At 36.1% G+C, this 26,837-nt stretch overlaps 1 protein-coding gene across 18 annotated transcripts in view; it reads right to left on the reverse strand.

The window, feature by feature from the left end:
- DGKB (diacylglycerol kinase beta) overlaps positions 1-26,837 on the reverse strand; it is an 832,080-nt gene that overhangs the window by 742,993 nt on the left and 62,250 nt on the right. For 7 of the 18 annotated variants that reach the window (XM_030932057.1, XM_030932055.1, XM_030932045.1 and 4 more), the window contains exon 1: positions 18,427-18,586. The exons of 4 other annotated variants lie outside the window; for them this stretch is intronic. The gene's annotated coding sequence lies outside the window, so the exon portion shown is untranslated. Of the gene's footprint in view, positions 1-18,426; positions 18,740-18,964; positions 19,496-26,837 lie in introns of those variants that run through there. 7 more of the 18 variants (XM_030932053.1, XM_030932046.1, XM_030932044.1 and 4 more) reach the window with 2 other exon arrangements.

Here is a 26,837-nt window from a genome sequence, read left to right on the forward strand (position 1 = left end):
ATAAAATGGATAGAAAGCCATGTCAGATTGACCTTGTCCCTTACCTTAGAAGGTTTCCACACAGCTTTTTAAAATATCTGTACTTCTCCTGCCTGCTTCCCAAACGTGGAGATAAATATGTTCCCTGACAGCCTGACTTTTTCTGAGGCAGCACTCAATTCATCACTCTGCTCCTTGAGCACATTTTCCAAATCCTGACAAAAACATCCCTGAAACCTTCAGAGGGGAAAAATAAACCCTCATCTCAGGCTCTGTAAATTACTGTCAAGTATAGCCATGAATAAAATAAGAATCAATCCTGATTCATGTTTTAGAACATCCTACAAAACAGCAACTCATGCTCCAAAGGCCATTGTCAGAACTTAGACCAGGGGAAATTAGGTAGGAAACAGAAAAGACACTAAATATTCTCTTTCATGCCCCTTTTTGTTAAGAAGCCAATGATTAGAGATCTCTGAGCGAAACAGTATTAACCTCATGATTTCTCTGAAGCCTGCTTTCTTTAAATTACGTAAAACTCAGAGAAAATGAAAAACAACAAAAAACTAAGGACTTAGAACACAAAAGCAGGCCCATCACTGACAGAAGGGCTTAGCTGAAATGCTCTTAGACTTCCTGGGAGCACAGAAAAATGCATTAGCCTTGATTGGTTTAGATGATTGCTGACTTGAAAGCTTCTATATTTAAGAAACATCCGAGCGAGGTAACTTGATGTTCCTTGAATGATGAGTAGAGCCAAAATCAGTCTGTGTAGGAAGGAAAGGAGAGAATATCTACATGTAACTGAAGGGACTCCTAACACTGCAATCACTTTTTCTCAAATATTGTTATAACTATGGGCACTACACAAATAAATTTCCTGTACTCAAGGACAACCATGTAGTAGAAGATCTAAGAAAGCTACAGACATACAGGAGGCAAACAAGATTAACATCAAAATACATACAAAGGTGGAGTAACAGAACCTGAAGTTGTGGATGAAGAAAGGGTTGGGAGAGAAAACAATGTTTCTTGGAGAGAGTGAGAATAGAGCTGCTCCTGGAAAGATGAAAGAAATTAGGAAGAAACCGTTGTGAGGAGGGTCAACTGCTGTGAGAGAAGAAGGAGAATGCAAGGAGTATAAAGTGGCACATAGAGACCAAATAAAAGGTATGCTTCATTAAGTGGTTAAATGTGCCTACATACATGGATGGGGCACAGTTAAAATTACTCTATTATTAATAGATTAATAATAGGAGTTGCATCAATTCATGCTAACTTTGTACCATGGACTGTGCTAAGATAATTTATGGATTACGTTGGATAATCCATAATATCATGGATTTAGGCCTTAAAATAGCAATTTAATGAGTAGCTATTATTAATCCCATTTGAAAAACTGAACATTGTGATTAAATTATTTAATCAAAATCAGACAACTAGTAAGTGCTAAAGCCAGGATTTAAACCAAGTCTTTCTTAATCACTGTACTAAACAATTGCAGCAAGCTAAGGGGAATCTACAGTTTTTTTTTTTCTTTTTGCTTGAATGCCAGGCCAAGGTGAATCGATGACTGACTTACAAAAAATAAAGGAAGGATCTACCGAATTATTTTGAGCAAGAACATGGTAAAATCAAAACCCTGTACAAGAAAATTGATAGTGAGGAGGATAGAATGCAAGTATTAAGCAAGAATTCATTAGAAATGAAGAGACCATACAGCAAGTTAAGAATACAGTCGAGTGAAATGTAAGAGTTTGTAATTGTCTAGTACAGGCAGAAATTGAAAGAAAAGGACAAATGTGAGAGGCAATAGAGACAGAAAAGATTAAAAGATAGAATTTGAATTAGCCAATACGGAAGCTGGGAAGATACTAGAAAGAGGGACCATTTCAAGGTGACTGAGATCCAAACATGGGAAGAAATGTTTGGAAGGATGTAGATAAACTCAGTTTTGGTACTATTATTGAGGTGACAGCAAGATATATAGACAGAAAAATCTAGTAGGTAGATGAGGATGGCTCAAAAGTCCTTCAAATTCAACACGTTTAAATTAAATTCATGAGATACAAAAATAACAGCAAACCAAAGACTTCTGTTTTGAACTCTCTCTCAATTGGTACAAGGCACTGGCTTCCCTGTTGCAAATACCAGAAGGCTAAAGGTCATTCTTGACTTTTCTGCATCATTTCCTCATATATTCATTTCAGACTATCACAAGCCCTGCCAATTTCATGTCATAAATATCACTACAATTTCTCTTTCTCACTGTTGACACCATTACTGCAGTAATCCGTGCTAAAATAATCACTCACCTTTATTACTACCATGGCTGGCGAGCTACCACCTTCCATCTGGCTGACCTGCAGTTCATCCAGCACATTGCAGTTAGAGTAATCCTATCAAAATATAAATTATGCTGTCCACATATCCTCACCTCCCTTAAATCCTCAATTATTTCCAATGCTCTAAGGTTAAAGATAAAACAGCCTTGTGCCATCTGACTCCTGCTTAATCTCTTATCATACCCACTCCAGCCAAAATGGACTTCTAGCTCCTAAGTCAGTCTTGCAATAAAGTGTTTTTACATGCTTTTCTGCATTCTTTTTATTATCTAGTTAATACCGACTCATCCATCAAATCTCAGTTTATAATTATTTCTTCAAAAAGCCTTTCCAATCTTCTTCACTAGGACAGATAATACTGTGTTATTTAGAACATTTCTGGTGTGATTTACTATTTAATTGTGTGGTCATTATATATGTTTTCTCTCCACTTTAACACCAACAATTCACACTTTACCTGCCTTAATCAGGCTTTTACTCCACCACACCACTGAAATTTCCCTTTAAAAGGCCAGCAAAGATCCATCTTTCCCAATCCTGTAGTTGATCCGCAATCATCTTGCCGATCTTCTCAGTAGCAATTGACACAGCTCTTTCTTCTTGAAACATTTCCTTTCTTGGCACCAGGGGCAATGTGTTCTCTTGGCTTTCTCTTCCTGTTCTTTCTTAATTACTTTGCAGATTTCTGTACTTCTTCTCTATTGCAAAAAATTGGTTTACTCCAAGGCTTAGCATTGGACCTTCTTCTCTACTTACACTCAGTCCCTAGGGGTTCTCTTCTGGTTACAGGTCTACAAACAACTCCCAGATTTTTGTCTCCAACAACTCCCCTTAATTTCAGCCTCATATACACACTGTCTACTTAACATCATCACTTGGAAATCTTAGAGACATTTCAAATATATTATGTCAATAGAAGAATGGAACATATTTTAAAAATAAATCTAAAATAGCACACTATTTCAAATAGCACCCACTCTCCATCACTCTTGTTCCTCCTGCCCTGACTTATTTTCTTAATGACATATATATATAAAATTGTATCACATATTTAATTTTTACTAGCTATCTCCTCCAAGAAAATGTAAATTTTAAAATATGCTACTTTAAAACTGCATTTCCAGTGTCTAGAACAGCACCTGGCATCAAGTAGCTGCTCAAAATATATTTGTGAAATTACATCACAGATAATACCAATCACTGTCACTACACTGAAAACTCAATGGAGACAGAAACTTCTTATGTGTTTAATTATCATTGTTTTCCCAATACCTGTTGAATGGGTATTATTAAATGCTTTCTGACCGATTGAATCAGTAGAAATACTATCAGGATAGTGCAATCTTTACAATGACAAAGGAGGACAGAGTTGCAACAAGGTGTAAATCTATTACAAACAGGAAATGTGAGAACGACAGGAACTGGTAAAAGGAAAATGTATTTAATAATTAGGAAGTTATAAAATCATTTTAAGGCCAATTTAAGTATGGTGCATACTGATAGCAGATGATAACTGGCTAAGGAAGTAGTGGAAGGCACAGAGACAGAGGCTCCAAAGGTAGGCATGAGATGGTAGATACTATTCTAAACACATCGGTTCTTTTCATTCCATACACCAGTGTTGAAATTTCCTGCGCAAACATAGCCATACCCCTCTCACCCATACTTAAAGAGTCCTCTTCCTTATGGGCTATCCTAAAGGATTGTCCCTCTTCATTTTCCTCTTTGTGTGAATAAGGAGCCGTACATCTGAAAGTTGTGAGGATCGATCATTGCTTAGAATACATTACATTTCATTTTGCATTTCAGGCATTACAGCGAAAATATAAATGATATCCCCTTATTTATTTGCTAGTGTAAGGAAAATAAAACATCACTGGTAGATTTAAAAGCAAAGTGAAACTGGAATACCAATAAAAGACTGAGCAATCTAAAAGAGAATATTTGTTAATTCTTCAAAATTTCCCTTGGTTCTATTCCTTCACTTTCATCTTTGTGTAAAGAAGGTATTATATATCTGAAAATTGTCAGGGTAGAACATCGTTGTGAAATTAAGTTTCAAAGGTGGCTACATTTAGGTAGTGTTTGAAGTTTCTTATTTAAATATTGAAATTGGGAAGTATAAGTACATAAGTATTTGGTTAGCCTAACATTTCCTGGCCTGTCATAATTTTCTAAGTTTAATGATTTTGAAAACACTTAGCTAGACTATATAGCTTGCATCTAGGTGTTTGATTCTGGGTGAAACAGTAACACCATGGATTGCAGCAGCCAGGAAATGTTAATTACATTATTTTAAAAGCAGTTAGAAGTGTAGGAACCAGTCCACAAAAGACTCCAAGCTGGTCAGAACAAAAAGGCTGTTCAGGTTATAGCATTGGCAATAATGAGGACCATGACTCAGCTATATTTAGCATTCACTTTGATTTACTATCATACCAGCAAATTATCCTTGTGAAGAATAAACACAAGATTAAGAATGCAAGTGAATAGATGCTCTCTGAGGCTTGGTTTTATTCCACACAAGGGCATATCCAAAGTTCAGCTCTACCAGCATTCCATGCAGAGGTTGCAATCCTCTCAGTCAGCAAAGTGCAAAATATGGGAGTTTGATCTCTTATAACCGTCTGAATGGGAGGTTGTGTCAGGACTAAAGGGCTAGTCCCTTTTGGGGAGCTTCTTGTCGCATTTCAGATAAACACTTCTGCATTTTATTTCTTAGTGCTTTCTTAGACCATCTAAACTTCCAGTGTGGTAGGCCTGGTTATGGCCCACTGAAAACCCACTTGAAAAGGAGATGGGAGATGGGAGAGGAAGCTCAACTCACAAATCAGTGCTTGGTTTGGGAAATTGAAGTTGCGCATCCAGCTAGCAAAGAATAAATAAACCTTGGGTAGTAACAGACCACCAAAGTTTTCCCATTATGAAAGAAAAAACAAGTTTCATAGGGACCAATTAATAGTTTATACTCAATCTCTAAGCAATCTAAAGTTGAAATGGAAAGGAAAAGAGTCCTAAAATAAAGACATAAAATTCCACTCCAAACCAACAAAAACAAAAAGTATAGAATTGGAATCTGAACAGCATAAGATAGGGACAACTTTGACTTGATAGAAGTAGGCATAATTTTTAACTCAGACCTGTCAAGGAAGTATTTCTTCAAAGTCAAATAAGTTTTTCAATTATTTTTCTGTTTTGCCTGCGATAAATATAATACAGAAATATATTAACCCCTTTGGGTGATGTATAAAACCAATGAAAAAGAGGACAAGTAAAACAAGTATGCATTAAAAAATGCAGCAACTTGTCAGAATTTACCTAATTATAAAATCTAATGATATTCCTCAGCCTGAGAGAGTTTTCATTCCATACAGTTTTCATTAATTTGCGAAGTTATACCATTAAAAATCCCACAGATAAAATTAATGAGGGCACATGCTATATTGTGCTTCAGACAAAATGACTGAGTATACTTTTTTTAGGTCGCAGCTAACCCTATTTATATAGCTTACATAAAATTATATAGGAAAGAAATGCCAGATATTTAAAAGTTATTCCAGGGACAATTTCATTTTATGATTTCTGAAGCTAAATAACATGATTTTTGATAGATGAAAAATGTACACTTGCAAAATAGACTAGTATACTACTACGGATAAATCCATTTGAAGCTACAGTTTGCTATAAGTCATGCTTTTCCCCTAAAATGCCTTCACTTATCTCATTAGATAATATTTGCTTCCATGGAAAGAATGATGTGGGGATAGGGCTGTAAGAAACAAAGTCCTAGCACAAGTGACCACCCACTCCTGAACTGAACCTGGAAACCATGACAAAAATCTTTAATAAGCATTTCTCCACACTTCACATAGTAAATATGGGATATGTCTGAGAAAAATGTTTTCTTTCTGTTACCATGGGCATATTATCATTTAAATGAGACTGAGAACGCGACATAGCACTGGGGAAAATACACCGGCTAATCATCTATTCTCCCCATGTGTGTGACCTCTTAGCCTTCTGTTTACTTCCTGTAAGACCTCGAAGCCTCCATACTTGTTCTTGTCAGACACTGAAAATAACGTTTATCCCTCCTCTTTATATCCAGGCTCACAATCTGAATACCAATGACCAATTTACAGAATGCCACAAATGAAAAAAAAAAAAAAAAATCCCTAAGTCTAACTTATGCTTTTGAAATTGAATAAAGAAAGTTCCAATGACTACACTTAGTCAAATTAAAAATACTTTCATTTTCTCAAAATATAATAGCATTATTGAATATTATCTCCAGAATGAGAAAACATAGGTATTACTGCTAAATATAAAAGAGGGGAAAATATGCTAACGTACAGGTACTTATTCAGCATCAATACAAACCATACTGATAAATGGACCAAGAGGATGTACCAGTACTCCCACATTATCCACAGGGAATACATTCCAAAGCACCAAGTAGATGCCCGAAACCACGAATAGTACCAAACTCTATACTACAATGTAGTGCATTTCAGAGAATGAAGATAGTCACTTACCTCTTTAATAAAGTAGACAAAACAATAAAAAACACTATTGACCCAGAGGGATGCTTTATGAGATAACTCATCATCCCCAATCAAGAAAGGTGCATTATTAGAGTTCACCTATTTATTCAGTGCTTTTTAGGTACCTGTTTTGTGCCAGGCAATGTTCAAACCACTGGATAAAAAAACAAAAAACGGAGAACCAGAGACACAATAGGAGTACAAGTAAAGTGGAAAAGCAGCACTGAAAGAATGAATAAGCAGCTTAATGTCAAAGGAACATTAGATTGGAAGAGAACAAAGTGACAATAGACATTGTTGAAGAGATAAAGAGGGACCATGCTATGAAGCTTTGCCTAAAAGCAAGGGATACAGAGAGAAGCAGGGTTAAAGTCATCGTTGATATTGATATTAATGATTTTTAAATTAAAATCCAAATTTAATTCAAATGTCTAAATGCTAGTACCCAAAATAAAAATAAATGACACAAAGAAGTCAAAATACTTATCTCTCTTTTCATAAGAAAATATGAAGTACATGGGCAGCAGGGCTCTATAAGAAAACTGCTGTGGACAGTGAAAAGAAAAATAAAACGTGGACATTTAGAAGAATTACCAGGGTCAGACTGAGGTGAGAGATCATAGACTTATTATGACACCAGTTTTCATAGTTTTGTGATTTTCAATAGCATTCAATATCCCAATTGAAAATGCAAAGCCAGATTGCTCAACTGAGAAAGGGTAAGGATTTTGCCATATAGAAAAAGGAAGGAAAAGAGTAATACAGGGAAATAAAGATTTGTGCAATAGAGCTATTTGTGTTGTATACTAGGTATTGTTTGGACAGTAAGGGGAGGGAGAATGAGAAAAAAGTCATCAAGAAAATGAAGTGGGTCAAGCTACTAGATATTGGTGGGAGGAAGAGAGAGTAATGTGATCATTTAGAGTATCTCATGATTTCAAAGTGGAGAAGTTCCAGGTAATACCAAGATCCAGAATGGAGGCAATGCCCAGTGGATAACATGGAAAGATGTGGAATGTCAATGAAGGTAAGGTGATTAAGGGATTTCTGCCAAGGATAATTGACTTACCTTACCTATGTACTTTAACCAATCCTAACGATGACAAGAGATATAAATAAAGGAACATTGCCATACAGACTTCTAAATCAGAAAGAGTAATAAGGAAGGTAATAGATGGCACTGAGGGGTAGATGGTGGTAATGTAAGTCAAGGCAAAATGAAAAACATATACATATACATATATATATATATATATATATATATATACATACACACACACACACACATAAATAAATACGAATAAAGTTACACATTGAGGTAAATTGTTATCATTATAAATTCATGATCATCTTGTCAAATATCCACTCCTACCTGCCCCCACAATACAACCTAGATCACAATACATGACTCTGGTCCAAAATCTGTCTAATTTTATCCATAAACTTCAAATTTTCTCCACCTTGTTCAAACTCTACAGAGAAAATTTAAATTAAAGAAATATACCTAACTTACGACTATAAAACCTAAATACCTGTTCAAATTGTTATATTCTTTCTTTTCTCTGCTTTTTCTTTATAGGCAGAGTACCTTCCAGTCAAAGTCAACCAACACCCTATATATATGTGTGTGTGTATATACACATATATATGTGTATATACATGTGTGTGTGTATATACACATAGATGTGTATATGCATATGCATCTATGTGTGTATATGTATATATACATATATACATATACATAAATATATGTATATATACATATACACATACATATATATGTTCAGGGTACATGTGCAGGATGTGGAGATTTGCCACATAGGTAAATGTGTGCCATGGTAGTTTGTTGCACAGATCATCCAATTACCTAGGTATTCAGCCCAGCATACATTAGCTATTCCTCCTGATGCTCTCCCTCCCCCTACCCCACACCTTACAGGCCCTAGTGTATGTTGCTCCCCCCGTATTTCTATTCACACCCTACTTTTCATAGATGTTTAAACATAATCAAAAGTTCCCAATTCAGAAAAGTAAAAGCTCTTTCAAACTTCTATTATTCTCGAGAAACAGCTCTACCTTTCTCTAAACCTTCATAGATTAACTCTTTGAATGAGTCACTCTGCCTCCATTTCCTGAACTCCTACTCACTCAACAAGTTTTTGTCTGGGTTTCACTCCTCATCACTCCAGCAATACATGTTTAGCTATAATCACCAGTGATCTTCCAGTGTTCAAATCCAATGCATATGTTTTAGTTCTCATCTCAATTAACCTCTCAGCAACATCCAACAGTGATGATTACTTTGTCATTCTTATAAGACGTTTTTCTCCTGGTCTTTAGAATGTGCCAGGTTTCTGTTGTTGTTTTCCTCCTCCAGGACAATTCATTTTCATTCTTTGCAAACTCATCTATTCCAATGCACTTTAAAAGTATTAGGATATATCAAGATTTGTTCCTAAAATTACCTCCTTTTTCATTCTACGTTCTCTTCCCAGAGATTTGTAGCAATGCCAAGACTTCATTCCCCATCTATACCACCAAATTTTTATATCTCTTTCCTAGTTCGTTGCCATTATCTCTTTAATCGCATAGCCAAATGTTTAATCTAGAATTATGCCTGAATAAATGAAAGAAATACCAGTTTTTATAAGAGGATAAAAGAATAATGATTGCTAGATATATATTAGGAATTGCTTTTACTTTCCCTTCTTGAGTAAATTTCTATTCTTCCTTCAAGATCTAACTCAAATTCTAAATTATCTGTGATTAATTCCTGAGTCTCTTGTTCTCCCCATCTCCTATAGCAACACGCGCCTACTTCTACAACTGCACATAGCCCATGGTATTATAATTTATACATGTGTCTTCCTCCAACTCCCAGTATAGGATCTCCATAATGTCAAAATCAGGTTCTATTCATAATTTTCTTCCAGAATCTACTACTCTGATGTCTGGTAGGTGCTCAAAAATTTTAAGTGAACATTTAAATGCCAATAGACCAGTACTTCCTAAAATGTGCTCCAGGGTTTTCAAATATATATTAATAGATGCTCCCAGAAGGATGGATTCTGTGGTTAAATAAGGCCAGGGAAGTTTGTACTAAATTCTGTTTTAGAGATGCTGATTCACATGTGAAGGACTGTAAGAAGTTCTTAAAATAAAAAACTGTTCAACTTTATTTAATATTTAAATAAGGAAGATGTCTTTCTCTTTTCCTCTTTTAACATATGTATTAGCTTTCCTCAAACAGTCTTTCTTTATCTCTTAACATAGTTTGAATTTTAACTCATGAGGATCAGCAAAACACATATTAAAGAACCAGAGAGGATGGCTCCTTCTCTTTGATCCAGATGCTCCATGATGATAAGATACAGGCTCTAATTTCTTTAATATAACTTTGAAAGTTCTTAGTGGAGAAAAAATTTTTATGAACATGGCACTGCTATGTACTGACAAATACATCAAATCTAACATATTCTTTTTGTGTTTTGTTTTCTACAAAGTCACTAATTCAGGACATTGCCATAAAGAATAGCAATATAATAATAGTCACATTCAAGTCATTGTTTTGTTTTGTTTACTGAAAGTGCTCTTTCACTTTTGATATTATCTTTTTGCTAATATAGTTGCCTAAGCACCAAATGTACCACCATGCAGTTATGCAGGTAGCTTGAACAAAAAAAAGCATTAATAGCTTTAAAACAAAATTTCCACTTCAAGCTCAAAAACCTTATCACTTTACTTTCAGAACATGTTGTCTAGTAGTTTGGATAGAGTACATTCAAAATCAGAACGTAAAATGACAGTCTTCCCCTAAATGGCTTTTATGCTATGTTATCTTTAATGTGTAACAAAGAAGAAATCTCTATTTGCCAAACAGAAACTTTTAATATATATAATGACAAACAACATCATATAACAATAGAGCACCCCTCCTAGTAATCAGAATTCTCATTAAGAACAACATGATAGCAAAATGACTCATCAGCTTGTTGTGCTCTTTTTCTATTTGGGACAAGTGTGGGGAAGTTACAAGTTGTTTATGTGCAGCCCAAAATGACAGGCAAGAGAAGTTACTAAGCAACATTAAATACTTGCATTTTTCTAATCTTTAAAAGCTGTCCAAAGCTGAATAATCCTATAATACACAGGTAACAGGAAAAGCAATGTGGGAGTTATGTTTTTGACAGAATGAAAATGTTTTGTTTAATAATTCTAAAATTCTGATTCACTATGAGTTCATCTGTTTTGGTCTTAAAAATTACTTCAGGTGTTTAAGCCTCTTCTACTCACTGTCACCTCTTATACTCACTGTCCACAAGACAGATGAGGTCTACAATGAAAACAAAGCATAATGGGGGTTTGCGGGTGGGGCAGGAGTGGTCTTTATGCCTCCTGAAACCAGCTTGTTCTCCTATTAATTATATTATTCCTATTGTGTAAATAGGATCTTTTGCTCATCTCAACAGCTCTTTGTTCCTTTCACAGCACTATCACCACAACAAATTATGCACTTGTTTCCTTGTTTAGGTCTGTTCACATCTGTCTTCCACCAAAGTGTAACTCTTTAGTACTGTAGGAACTTTTCCACCCATTCCTCTTCTTTCACCAATCCTGGCAGAATGCTTGACAGAGTAGCCCATCAATGACTGAAGGATGAATAGGATACAGGGCTGTGGTATAAGTAAGTACTTCTGTCTCCTACGGGATAGTTTTCATATCTCTATATGAATCTTAGACTTCCCAGAACTAGCTGAATATTACTGACAATCTCCATCATACATACTAGGAAAGGCAAGACAAATGAGAATTCCCCAGCCCTTATTTCTTTTCATTAAGGAACCAACAAACAGATTCCTTGGTTAAGAGCCAAACAAGAAACACCTCCTTATATTTTCTGTCTCAGCAAAACAAGTTACTGAATAAACTACCAACTCATTTTTCTGCCTGAAGTTTTGTTTTCAGGTCAAGGATCTTGTCATGTTTTTCTATAGCACCTCTGTTTCTTCCTCCTTTCCAGTTCATATAGTCCAAATGGAGTTTGATCTAGAAACTAATAGGTTTCCTCACATCAGAGGTCATGTTTCCCCAACATGCTTAGGTACAAATAGCAGAGTAGTCAATATAGAGCAAAACAGAATATACTTTTGTATATTAAATGATGATAGCTATGACTATGTTTTAAGAAGATCAGAGGAGAAAGAATGAAAGACCTTTCATCATCATTTTAGGTAAGAGAAAGGGAGTTAAAATTTCTGAGGACTAACTGCATGCCAGCCATTATTCTGGGTAGTTTACGTGTGTTGGTTAACTTATGTAGGTTAATAGTTACCACTTTTTATAGTTTAATAAGAATATTTGGGGCACAATGGTAAGTAATGAAATCTTACAAAGTGTTTATAATAATATTTAATAAATTTTGTAGCCTGAATATTTTATTAATATAAAACTAAGAAACATTTTTAGATTCAGATTTTATTTAGAACATTTTCTTTACTACTGATACTTTTTCTCTGAGACAATATTCCAAGTAAGTTGGAAATAATAGCTAATACTTTTTAGTGTTTATTATGTGTATTCTGTTTAAGCCCGTTACATCCATGATTAAATCATTTAATTCTATGAAATGGATTGCATTTTCATTATCACTGTTTTACAAGGAGGAGTCTAAAGCATAGAAATTAAGTTACTTCCTTAAATTCATCCAAAAAGTAAGGATTTTACATCCAGTCAGTTTGAATGCAGAAACTAAGTTTCAAGTCCTATATCGTCAAACCTAGGAAAATGATGAAACTCAACAAAGCTTCTTTTCATATTGAGAAATTATATATGGAGTTGACCTCTCCATATCCTTATTCACAATTCCATCTCATTATGAACAATCAAAACACAATACACAACTTGGGATTCTAAAAAAAAAATGTGTATTATAAAGCACAGCCCAGCTGCCTCACTGGGGGAAACTCATTCTGAGATTACTCTATTGATGGACTCTAAAGACATTTTAAATAGCTACGCACTTCTCATCCCATCTGCCCTTCCCCTGATTATTCAATAACTGATTCATGTGGATTAGAAAGAAGACTAAAATAGAATAGTTTGACCTAAGATGGTACTTTAAGAAAAGAAATGTATTTGGAAAGCCCTATGTGTTATACAGTTCACATAGATACAATATTAGAATAGTAAATGAAATAAATGTATAAAAACACTTAAAAATAGAATTTGAATGATCACATAACCTGATAATTTGTAGGACAGGGTTTCTGGATTGATTTTCCCACCATCAACGATCACTTTTCTCTAGTGGTAGTGAAGTCTTGAATGTCTGCTTGCAGATATGATTCACAATTTATGAGCTATGACTGAATTAAAATCAGTGTGTTTTTCCTCAAGGGAAATAAGAGTTTAAGAAACAATTAAAAATCACCTTTTCACAACTTCACATTATTGTCCCACAAGAGCAAAACATCTTTGATGAGCCACTTATTTTACTATTTGGGTTTTTCCCCCCTCTGAAGATACGTTAATAACCTAAAACCAGAAAATAGGTATCAGTAAAAATTTTGATTTTGTGATCTGGAAATAAATATTTTATCTGTCATATTCCAAAATATTGCCCCATGTATTCTAAATATGTAATACCATAGAAGGTAATAAATGTGTTCTGAGTAATTTTATGCTAATCATGACTTCTACTTATTAAAATACACACTTGCTTTCAGACATCATAGTTTTTATTTGAAAGCTAATTCTCTTGTCTTTGGTGGGCAGGGTGCAAAGGCTAAATATTGTAGAAGTGGGACTACCTATTCCTTCAGTGGATAGAATTAGAGCCTATAATAATACAGTTTATTAAAGGAAGTGTTTATTAAGATCCAATATTAGACACTGTGTTAAGCACTAAACTTTCAAAGATAAAGAAGTTTGAACCCCTTCCTCAATGCAGAAAACAGATTATTTCAATTCTCCGTGGCATATGCAATAATAAAGGCAAGCACAAGTTTCAGTGGAACCACATAGAAAAACTGTTGGGCCCGTGGCAGAAACCAACTAGATACCTCAAAGTGTCACGATACTAGAGTAGGAGATTAAAGGACAAAGACTTTAATTTGTCCTTTAATTTATCAAATGAAACACATTAGCGTGGAGAGAGGGCAGAAGGGTTTGGGTGTCCAAAAGTAAATTACAGAGAGGCAAATATAAGCAGAGACAAAGAAGGTGCAACATTGTGTGAACTGTGGAGGGTTATAATAAGCCAGTGGTATTTAATATAATATCAATATAATATAATAATAGTGGATTTAGAGCCTTTTGGTTAGAAGAGTGGTCCCCAGAGCTAGACTTCCTGGGTTCAAACCCTGGCTCTATTCCTACCAGTTTGTAACTGTGATAAGTCACTTAACCCTGTTGTCCTTCAGTTTGCTCTTTTATAAAATGGGAATGAGGATAATAATAAAATTATCCCAAAAGGGTATGATCAAGATTAAATATGCAAGATATTTATAAAGGCAAATGCCATGTAGTAAGCACTCAGTGAAAGTTACTATCATTATTTTTAAACTAGAAGAAGAAGAGAGCCAATGGGCAAGAGAGCTGATTTTAGCACCACATTCAAAAATCAACCCTGAAAACTAACTCTATTCCCAACCCTAACCTGAAGTGTCACAAATGAAAAGAGAATGAATCAGGGCCAACAATGTGAATGTATTTGCAAAGCTCTGTCACCACGTACACATCTGACAATAACTCAGGAGCATCAAGTTCATTTATGAAGCGTGTCCATTTCTTCTCTGATTTTGAAGGTAACAGTTTTTGTGCTCCTTGCATCTATAGTGATCGGCATATTGCCAATCAAAAATAACTGAGTTGAGGACATTGTGTTTCAAATTCACAATGCAATACAAATTCCCTGTTAAAAGGCAAATCCTTCATTTCAAATTGTTGACTCAGAAAATCCTTAAAAAAGAATTTTGGCTGTTTAAATTTAGCATGCTGAGAAAGACCAATCTTAAAATATTGTTTGGCTCTACGCCCATAACATTTTCACTTTATTCTTTGTTAGTGTTTGTCTTCTGTGATAAGAAGACAAGTGACAGTAATCATGTTAGTCTCTGTAACACTTCACATTTTACCTAAATGAACCATTTTGTTTTTATCCTCACCAGTTAAAGATGGCCTTTTGCTTCCTGGCACGTTTTCAGAAAGTGATTATGCAAGAACTAGTGATATTTCCAATTACTCTTTTACCTCTTCAGTCAGCATCTGGCCTTTCTCCCCCACTTTTCTTTGAATCATTGTTTTTCCACTTTTAAAAGGAGTATGTAAAGGAGATTATCTGATGACAAGCATAATCTAATTTTTGTAATAAGACCTTACAACTATTTAAAGAGATGTTTTGAGCCTGCACTTTATCTGTGACTAAAGATCTCTACCCCACACACAGTCCAAAGAGTTTGTTATTTAGTGTCCCTCAGGACAAAGAATGTGGACATATTTTGGGCCAGCCTTTCACTATATGATTCCCTTATTTTCTTTTTATACCCATCTGTGTTTAGGTCTTCCAACTTTTCTCCTCCCATATTAACTGCATTATCTTTCTTCCTGGCAATGTCCCCATGTTCATTTTCAGAGTTTGTGTAGCCAAAGCAGAGCCTGAAATTGGAATGGTGAGTGTGCCAAGTTTGGATCTGGGGTCAATCAGGTGGATTTCAATTTAGGTGAATCCAAGGTTGGGTATCATCAGAGAAGGAAGACCACTCAAACACTACCCACCCACGGCATCCGCAAAATAATATGCTCAACCCCACCCCGATCCATAGTGGAGTACCATTTTAATTTTTTTTTTAAGTAGCAAAGCAATTAAGAATTAGAGTTAGACACACTGAGTGGTTAATTCTAACCCAGCATTCACTAAATATGTTGCTTTCAGAAATTTGTTTATTCCCTCTGAGTTTGAGTTTTTTCTAAGGGGGAGAAAATGCCATCTTCCTCCTGTAGGTGTTATACCATAAATGAGAAGGCATATGTAAAGCTCTTGACCCAGTATGTGCAACTGCCACACTCAAAATAACCACCCACTACTCATTCATTGTGTGATGAACAAAGCATATGAGGAAATAATCCAGGGTTATCAAGTAGTTGAACCTACTTCATAGTAAATACCCAAGATATTGACTGTGGTATTGGGACATACCATACGTGAGTCACTTGGTCAGAATTTGCATTGGTGTTTTACAAGAGAAAGAAAATGCTATTGCTGGGAGAGGGGCAACAGGAACAGGCTTCTTCACAATTTTTCCTGGAGTTTGCTCTGGGCAAGTGCTTCTCAGCTAGAGGTATTACTCTTTAGAGGATACTGCAACAGTATTGTGCATATATAAATACAGCTCTGTTCCTGAAGGCAGCTAGAAGCGGCATCCAGGAGAGGATCATCTTAAAATGTCATTTCAAGCCTATCCATCACATCACAGTCATTATTAGTAGGCAGAATTAGATTTCGTGATCAGCAGCTATCTTCATCTGGCCTGTCTGGCTACAACTCTCCCTTCTTTCAATAGTGTGCAAGAAAAAGCATCAGTCATAGGATACTAGTTCAGATACTATCCCAGAAAAACTTACCAATGGTTTTAACTTAAATTGTTAAAACAATTTAAATAATTGTTTTATTATACAAACGATTTTGATAATCTTCTTCTCAGTCAAAACATGAGCTTTGCTTACCAGTAGGACAAGAAAGTATGAAGCAAAGGCATTGCCACCACTCAACTCCAACTACATAAGTTTCTATATTTTAAAAAATTTTGTCAAATTTTCATCAGTGCTTTTAACCTAATTTTCCTTCTCTTTAGCTATATACAGGTTTCAGTTAATAATAGTTGACTCTAGAGTATTAGGGAACTGCTTGCAAATTTCTTCCAACCATATTCTTCTATTCTTCATATAGACTTTTTTGTTTTCTTTCTCATTGGTGTCAAAAAAATTTAATCACCCTCATGTATGCACTATTGTAGCAAATATATTCCCTGAATTATATTTTACTCAGTGATTCACAAAGTCACATGTAGACTTTATGCCCAGGGATACTATGTATATGTGTGGAATGGATCACGAATAACAAATTGGGTATTCTAACAATGCCAAAAAATATTAAGTAAGCCTTTATACCTAGAGATCCTCATGATGAGTAGAAAATTAGCCAACACAATTCCAATGACATTCTTGACATGTTTTATTTTTGGTAAAAGCATGAAATTTGGTGGATTAGAGAAAGAGTAGCACAATTTAAAACTGAAATTATAGGATAAGAGTAGTCCTTAGTTACCTATTTTCTAAGGACAGATTATTTTAAAATTACTTTGCTTTTCACAATTGTTATTTTATAAAATTTGAAGCCTTCTTATCCTGTGGAATTTATGCTAGCCTATGGACGTATCCAGATTAAAATCCTACATTCTCTTTTAGGTAATTTCTGTTTTGTCAATAATTTTTATTGGAGAAAAATGTACTAATACAGTGTTTTCTCCAATGATCCTCTAACTAAGTCTAACATTTTTGTGTAATATCTCCTTTCTGCTTGTGGGATTCCCCACTACCCACAACCACTATAAAAATCTGGTGAATGAGTGAGGACCTGGTTAGGTACCCCAACATTTTTAGATTAATTATTTCTGATCTCTTTTCTAGAAAAGACCTTCAGTATTCTGCTTGCATTCATGTTTATTCAGTCATTTGCCTTACAATGGACTGGTCCTTGCTGACCTGTTTTTAAAAGAGTTGGTTATCTGCAATTTGAGCAACCAGTTGAAGTTGTTTTTTAAAAGTTTTAAGCCTTCATTTTCTGCCAGTGAACACAATACTGCTTGGTTTCTAAGTATAGAGCCATCTATGTAAAAACCTCCACTTTGAAATCACAAGAAAGAAACTGTTCAGCAAGTGGAGGAGATTATTACAGCAGGAAGAAATTGAGGGAACCCTCCATGTGACACTCACCAAATAGTATTTGAATGTTTATCATATCATCAGTGTGGCCTAGGCTGTTGCCTAGCAGTTATCTAGAGACCTACTTCACATTTTATTTTAATGTAATAAGGTGAATCAAAGACTTTTGTTTGCTTGCTTGCTTGTTTAGTTCACAGATTAGGAATAAATCTGGACTGGAACTTGTAACAATTAACTAGGGCATTTGAAAGTCTAAGCTGACCTCTTTATGAATTACCTTTTGAAAAGACAAGCTGCTATCTCATTGGTAACTTTGAGGAGACCACTCTTGGAATTAAATTTAGAAAACATTTACCAGCTGTGTTGCCTAAAATCACAATGGACAGGGCACTTTCTGCATAGCTAATACACAAGCGGCATCCGCCTGCAAATCACAGAGCACCCCTACTATAGCATAACTAGGACAGGAGTCAGGGAGACGAACCGATTTAACATTTCACGGAGAATTCAAAGCTATGCTTCTCTAACTTTCCTCCCCATTTCTTCTCAGCTTCCCTTCCCCCGCACCACATACCCAGAAGCCACTCAATTTGCCAACCATGTCCAGTTTAACTTACTGCAGTGTGATGCAGGCGAAAGCTGGGCGCATCTCTGAAGCGAGAGCCACTGCTTTTCCGGAGAGGAACTGGGACTAGCCAGCTCTCAGGATCCTTTCCAATTCACACGCTTCCCGCACAGTAAGAAGGCTCCCACACAGCTCGGCTTCCCCAGAGGAGTGGAGCTTCAAGAACTCTGCTCACAGCATCCTCCTCTCCACTGCCACCCCCTTCCAGAACACCCGACCCATTGGAACTAGTGTCTGAAAGATGGAAATCTACTTCCAGGCAGCAACACAGGCTGCCTGCAGTTCACCCTTCTCTGATCATTTGCAACTCAAAAACAGCGGAGGCTGAAAGACGTAGGTTTTCGGAGCCTGAAAGTCATCTTTGGCTTCCCCCTTCCCCACCTCTCACTCCTCCCACTTCATCCCCGCTCCTCTATCGCGGCCACCCCCCAGTCCTCCAGTCTCCCACTCAAGCTAGCTATCACAAATGATTATTTTATCATCCAAATCAGTAAGCAGCTGAAGGAAACAATTTGTCAGAGATGAAATACCTGTTGTCCATGACTAACGCTCTTCTTTAGTCTCTCTTAGTCCTTGATTTATGTCAAGACGCGTTGATATTGGAAGTCTGTGCAGTGTGTGTGTGTGTGTGTGTGTGTGTGTGTGTGTGTGTGTGTGTGTTGAAGAGGAGGCGATTTGCGCGGCTGCGAGAACCAGCCCTGCCTATCTCTGGCTGCCGCTTCTCCAGCTGCTGTTGCTACTCTTGCTGATGGAGCTCAGGGGAAAATGAGACGGGGAGACAAGGCTATACAGCTGTTTAACTGCTGGTCCAGTTATAAGACAGGGGAGGAGACGGTGCAGGTGAGTGGCTGTTGAGGCAGTGAGCTGGATTCACTGCAATTACTACCACTCAGTATACATCTCAGGCAGGAAATATGATACCTGTCTCCCCTCCCCTTCTACAACTATAGTCCTTGATGGGTCATTGTTCCGCAACCATCTGCCTAACCCACTTCTACCAATTGTAGCAGCTGTAGACGCTCTTGCTGCATTCTAGCTTGGTAACCTCGGAGCAGGTGACTGGAGGATGGATGAAGTAGAAAGGCAGTTAAATATTGAGGGAAACTCTGTGTATGTGTAACCAATCAGGGCACAGATAAAATTAACAATTTTTAGCCATGTGTGTAAAATAGTGTATTAGGGTAAGAAAAACGTAAGTCAGTCAATAATCAAGATTTTTGTGGACTGTGTACAAACCAGATAGTTATTAAGCAATATGCTTACCAACTTAAACACAGGGTATCTCGACATAGAAGTCCCTTAGTTGCTCTTAACTTACCTATATAATATTCTCAATTATTTCAGTGCATTAACATCTCTTCTTCAGCTACAGACTCTGGTAAAACCAACTTGTTTCTGTCTTCTATTAACTTTCATTTGCTCTCCTTATTGGCTGCTCTCATTAATCTCCAACATATTCTCATAAAAAATTTGACATTCAGCAGAACTAAGAAATGGAAGACGTTCTCAAATCCCCCAAAGAATAGAATACTTCTTAATTACTAGTAACATTTGCTCTAGTAATAATCTGTCTTCACTTTCTTGTTCTGTAGATTGAGTAATCATGAACAACCCCTTCTAAATACACACACACACACACACACCTCGCTTAATTGAATAGTACTTTTAATCCACTTTCAGCCTCCAGTTGTCTGAGCTAAAAATAAACTTAATTCCTTTTGATTTCATTTGTAATGCACACCTTTAATTATTTCTGCCTCTGAGTACTTTTCATATTGGCCGTATTTTTTCCCAGTTGTTAGGGCTTGTGTAATCAGGGTTAAATTAAACACAGGGAACACAGAAAAAAAGAAAGTATAAGAAAAGACCCAGAAGGAAGAAAAGAACCCAAAAGGATTAAATAATATATCTTTTCCTGATGTGTTTATATTAGAAAATTACTGCCTTTAGCTAAACAAAGACCAGTTAATGAGCAAAGCATTTATCAATTATCCAATAAATATCAATTTGCCAAAGCCAGTCTAATTTCAATTTTAACAGATTTTATCAGAGGCTAATTTTTTTTAAAAAAATCATATAATACCTTAAATGCAAAGAGTATCCAGAATTTTTTAACGTCAAAATTCTAATTAAACATGATGCCAAATAGCTGCTATTTTTTCTCTTCATTTGTTGTCTGTCCATTAAATAATTATTATATCACACAATTAATATTATTAACAGTCTGAAGAGTACCTGTTTTATACCTGTGTACACTGCAGTGTAAGGAAGTAGGCAAAAGAAGTCTCTAGCACATAGAAATACATTTTGATACAAAAGGCCAATTTTATCCACAAATGGTACAAATTTAAACTTACCCTGCTCCACACATTCATCCCTTACTAGAACTAGCAGGATCTTACCATTTGTAGTTTGGCAGGGTTTTCTTTTTGATTTTTTGGTTATTGTTTTTTGTTTTTACCTTTACTCCTATTTTGAAATTAAATAATATTTAGGAAGAGCACTAACACTTTAAACATTATTGAGAGACATAATTTATTAGCTATCTTCATTCTAAATAAGGAGTCTAAACATCTGGTCTGGGTAGAGATGGAAGAGCCACAAGATGTTAAACATAATTGGTAATGAGTGTTTAGCATCTATCTTGTAAGTTTTTTTTTTTTTTTTTTTCCCACAGCTTATAGCATTACTAAGATTCACTATAAAACAAAGCAAAACAAAACAAAACAAAACAAAACAAAAACACTCTCTTAAAACTACAAGGTTTGGTAACAGAGGAAGAAAATTTTCAGTTAAGGATTGATGACTGAATTTTATTCCTGACTCATAACTCAAGATTTTCCATTTTGTGGGAAAACTTACAAATCACTCCCTTACGACACTGTGCCCATTTCTCCAAGATGCCTCTCTGCTCCCATCACTATATTTTCAGAAACTTCATGGGAATCTGTTTATCATTCATCAATCTAAAAAATAAGTAAGAGAAAAATGAACTTGCTCTATAAACACTCGTTTGTCAACATAATCATCAGTTTGTGAAAATATATAGACAGGAATCATATTAATTTTCATCTACATCTCCTTCATCATCAAAACAAGTATTCCCAAACTAAATTCTGTAATTTAATGACACTTATTTACTGAAGAGAACCCAAAAGTTTGCGAACTGTACAACAGTAGAAGCAAGCTATGTTTGCTTAGTTCATCCATGTGCCTCTAGCATCTATTAAACTGCTTAGAAAGTGGTATGTGCACAGTAAAATAACTTTTGAATAAGTGAGTGAATGAATTAATCTGTGAGTACAGGGCATTGGGAAGGTAAGTGAGCTGGAAATAAGGGTGTTTGAATTCTTTTCGTCTTTTTTTCTGCTGCTAAATAACTGGTACTTTAAAGATGTGATGCACTTCTCAGGGTCTCCAAGTGTCCTTTCATGTCTATCACTCACAGGCTCCACAAAACTGCACAATAATGCCTGTCCTTAAGATTCCTCCAAAATGAATTTTCTACTATACAGATTCAATCAATAAAGTTATCTAGAATCTAATTTCCTGACATTTTCAAGGTCCTATTTAATCCCTAAGAAAGGCACAGCTCTCTACTCGCCTTTGACTTCTAAATCCCTACCTAGTCTTGTGATTACTGGACTAGAGCCTTAAAAAAAACAGATTGTTACACATTTATGTGTGCTTGCTCCTAAAATGTTAGTCATATATCAAGGATCACAAGCAAGACAACTTTCATTTACCTTTAATCACTCTTAATAAAGTAATTCTTAAACAAACAAAATAAATGATGAGAGACAGAGCTTAAATTGTAAAGTATCAGAAGTTATTGACATTAGATAGAAATCTATCTTTTTTTTTTTTTTTTTGAGACGGAGTCTCACTCTGTCGCCCAGGCTGGAGTGCGGTGGCCGGATCTAAGCTCACTGCAAGCTCCGCCTCCCGGGTTCACGCCATTCTACTGCCTCAGCCTCCCGAGTAGCTGGTACTACAGGCGCCGGCCACCTTGCCCGGCTAGTTTTTTGTACTTTTTAGTTGAGACGGGGTTTCACCGTGTTAGCCAGGATGGTCTCGATCTCCTGACCTCGTGATCCGCCCGTCTCGGCCTCCCAAAGTGCTGGGATTACAGGCTTGAGCCACCGCGCCCGGCGTTTTTTTTTTTTTTTTTTTTTTTTTGAGATGGAGTCTCGCACTGTCACCCAGGCTGGAGTGCAATGGCAGGATCTCAGCTCACTGCAACCTCCGCCTCCCGGGTTCTAGCGATTCTCATGCCTCAGCCTCCCAAATAACTGGGATTACAGGCGCATGCCACCATGCCCAGCTAATTTTTGTATTTTAGTGGAGACAGGGTTTCACCTTGTTGGTCAGGCTGGTGTCGAACTCCTGACCTCGTGATCCACCCACCTCGGCCTCCCAAAGTGCTGGGATTACAGATATGAGCCACTGTACCCGGCCTCCAGAAATCCATCTTTAATCATAGCACTTTATGTAAACTGGTGCTTAAAAATTACTTTGTCATGTTAATTTTATTCAACAAACACTTATTAAGCATCTATTATCTGCAAAGCATTGGGAAAAGAAACATAGTTCAATAGGATATAGCTTTGTCTTTTAAAGAATATACAATCCCATAAATAAAGGTATTCTCAGTTTAAATTTTTTATATGAGTATTTTATCTTTCAAAGAAATTAAATTGCTCAATAATTTAAATCTTCACCAACTTTGGCTTTAATAATGAGAGGAGAGCTACTTCCTAAATTTAACAAAATGTCATATGGAAACTTTTCCACTGGTTTTAAATCAATGAATCAGTGGGACATAAACTGAAAGGCTAGGAGAGATTCAGAAAAGACATGATATTGCGCTCCCCTTGAAAAGAATAATGATCACAAAATATGGGATTTGATAGGCCTTCGGATCTCTTTGGGTCCAATTCTCCTCTTTTACAGGAGAGGAAACTAACAAAGTAGATCACCGTCACTTATTTCTGGGCAGGCCATTTACAGGTCTTTCCACTGCACTTCCTGGCTTTGTCACAAAACAGACATGCTTCAATTTCCAGCTAGGTCAATTACTGGCTCTATGACATTGGGAAAATAATTTTTTCTACACCTTAGTTTCCTCACCTATAAAATGAGGATGCCTATAGGACCTACCCCACAAAGTGGTTGAGAGAATCAAATAACGTGTCATGTGTGAAGCACATAGCACAGTGCCTGGTAGCATTCTGCGTGTGCAGTTACATGTATACGTGCATGAACACAAACACACGTGCACAGGTGTAATGGTTTTCATAACTGTGTACCCTATCTTCATTGAAACCATAATTTCTGAGGTTAACATTTAAGTATATGACTTTCAAATTATTCTTATTTCTTTATACATAAAATGTAATTGAATGGTGGTGACAGAATCTGAATGATTCTTAGGGGCAACAAGCTTATTGTTGACCTAGTAGGCATTTTTTTTTTTTTTTTTTTTTTTTTTTTTTTTTTTTTTTTGAGATGGAGTCTTACTGTGTCTCCCAGGCTGGAGTGCAGTGGCGCGATATCAGCTCACTGCAAGCTCCGCCTCCCGGGTTCACGCCATTCTCCCGCCTCAGCCTCCGAGTAGCTGGGACTACAGGCGCCCGCCACCTCGCCCGGCTAGTTTTTTGTATTTTTAGTAGAAACGGGGTTTCACCATGTTAGCCAGGATGGTCTTGATCTCCTGACCTCGTGATCCACCCGCCTCGGCCTCCCAAAGTGCTGGGATTACAGGCTTGAGCCACCGCGCCCGACCGTAGGCAATTTTTTAAATCAGAAAGCGAATTCTTCCTCTGCTTCAGTGAAGGTACCTGGTATTATAAAATGGTCTGAGCAATGATACATAATATGAATTAGTGAAGAAGATATTCAGTCAAACTTTCTGAGGCACCCACAATGTGTGAAGTCCTAAGTTGGATGCATAATTAAGGAACCACAGAAAATGCAGCAAAACACGATTTAAAGTACAGCATAGAAATTCCATGACAGAGAAATTGTAGTTGTCCAACTGAAATTTTATGTGGAAAATTAGCAGACTGTAATATAGCCCAGCCATTTATTTGGCTGTCTCAGTGATGGATGTGGAGTAAACTATAATTGATTTAGCAATGGTCATCCACACAGTGTTCCTGAAAATGTCCATGTTTTATATTGCATGACCTCACTTTATTATTTAGACCAATGGTTTAAAAAAAGAGGAGGCGTACATATTGTTGTGACTTTTTATTTAATTTTATTTTTTGAGAAACTACATAGGCCTATTTAACTACTTCTTCTATACCCACTCTAACCCTTGAACAATATCCCATCATTTTTCCTAACACTCTGGATGTAATTTACGTGTCTCTACATTAGACTTACAGGCCAAATTATATTCATATTTACACAGAGCCCTGCACACAGAAGGCACTCAAAAGATTTTCAGTTGCATTGATATGGACTTAAATCAAATAATCATTTTAAATGTCAGTTTTGAAAGAAAACAGATAACCTTCATCTAATAGCTAAATCTTTAAAACACCATGCTATAAATTGCAAGCAAATAAATACATTAGCTTTAAGCCATCTGAATGATTAAATCTGTTTATATTGTTTACAATTTAGAGAAGAATGCCTTAAGATAAAAGCAGATTTTTTTGGCAGAGTTGGGGAGGGCTTGAATAGCTTTCTATTATATCTTATATGTGATTTAACCTTAAAGTTATTTTTTATTAAATGAAATCTTACATTTCTGTAACTTCTATACAGACAGATAACTTTAAAGGAAGAGTGGAAAAATTTGTAACAGTAATGATAGCCTCACACAGTATGCATCAAAATGCATATACAGATAGACAGGTTTTGGGGTGACTTTAACAAAGCACTTTGTTGAAAAAACAGATGCTATATAATTGTGGAAACTTAATAACAAAATTCATTATCATTACCTTCACTGTTGTAAATCAGCCATCTGTGTGGTATTTGTCCTTGAAGTTAGTTTGAAAAAGTGAGGATGCATTTCTTCAACTAAACTTCTCAGTCTATGACTGGCTGGAAGATAAATACAGATATTAAAATAATAAAATGTATTTGTAAAATAGAAAGGCTCATTCTAAGCCTCAACTAAATGTCCTTGAAATTGAACTCTTATGCTTTTAGCAATGACTTTCTATTGTACATTCCCTGCATCCAACTTGAAGAATCGAAGAAGAAAAACTTAATCATGTATGTACTGTGCAGCTCACACAGCTATGTCTATTAAAGCCAATTGGTTTCATCCTACAGTGAATAATGTCTTGTCTTTATATTTTAACCATGTTTTAAAATGACAGATTCTCAAAAAAACTCAGCATAAAGACATGCTGAAAGAGGGGGTGTTTTGTGCAATGTTGCCTTTTACTAATCATTCTTATATGCTTTTAATAGAACCTTTACTGTTATGAATATCAATATTATGCAAGCACTATATTATTGAGATTTAGCTTCATAGGTCTTTTTAGGGTGTTGTTAAGAAGCACTTTAATGATTTGTAGAAATGTAAATAAAATTGTTTTTCATTTAACAATTTTAAAATAGTTATACCTAGCCCAATGTTTAAAATTGAGGTTTCTTGGCTAGTATAAAAATTTAAATCTGCAAATGGCCTTTATCACATGTCAGATTGCAAAATCAGAATACATTGCATAATTAAAACAAGGATTAAATATATATTTAAAAATCAGACACTTTATTCCTCAATTGGGATGACCTGAATTCAGAAACCATATTTGTCCTGGGTGATTTATCTAATAATGGCTTTTGAGGTTGAATAGTTTTTTTAATAAAACATTAGCACATAATATGTACTTTTACATCAATAGAAACTGACATCAAAATTAGGAGGGGAAAATTATGTTCCATTGGGATAATCTTGGGACACTGTGACTTAATGATGCTTTAAATAATCAAAACCACGTATTAGCTGGGCACGGTGGCTCACACTTGTAATCCTAGCACTTTGGGAGGCTGAGGCAAGTGGATCCCTTGAGGTCAGGAGTTCAAGACCAGCCTGGCCAATATGGTGAAACCTCGTCTCCACTAAAAATACAAAAAATTAGTTGGGCATGGTAGTTCATGCCTGTAGTCCCAACTACTTGGGACTAGTGACTAGTGTAGTGCCTAGCTACTCGGGAGGCCAAGGCAGGAGAATCACTTGAACCCGGGAGGTGGAGGTTGCAGTGAGCTGAGATCGCATCATTTTACTCCAGCCTAGGTGACACAGTGAGAAACAAAAAAGAAAGGAAAGGAAACGAGAGGAGAGGAGAGGAGAGGAGAGGAGAGGAGAGGAGAGGAGAGGAGAGGAGAGGGGAGGGGAGGGGAGGGGAGGGGAGGGGAGGGGAGGGGAGGGGAGGGGAG

The sequence above is a fragment of the Rhinopithecus roxellana genome, chromosome 6 (genome assembly GCF_007565055.1).
Source record: "Rhinopithecus roxellana isolate Shanxi Qingling chromosome 6, ASM756505v1, whole genome shotgun sequence".
Taxonomy (NCBI): Eukaryota; Metazoa; Chordata; class Mammalia; order Primates; family Cercopithecidae; genus Rhinopithecus; species Rhinopithecus roxellana.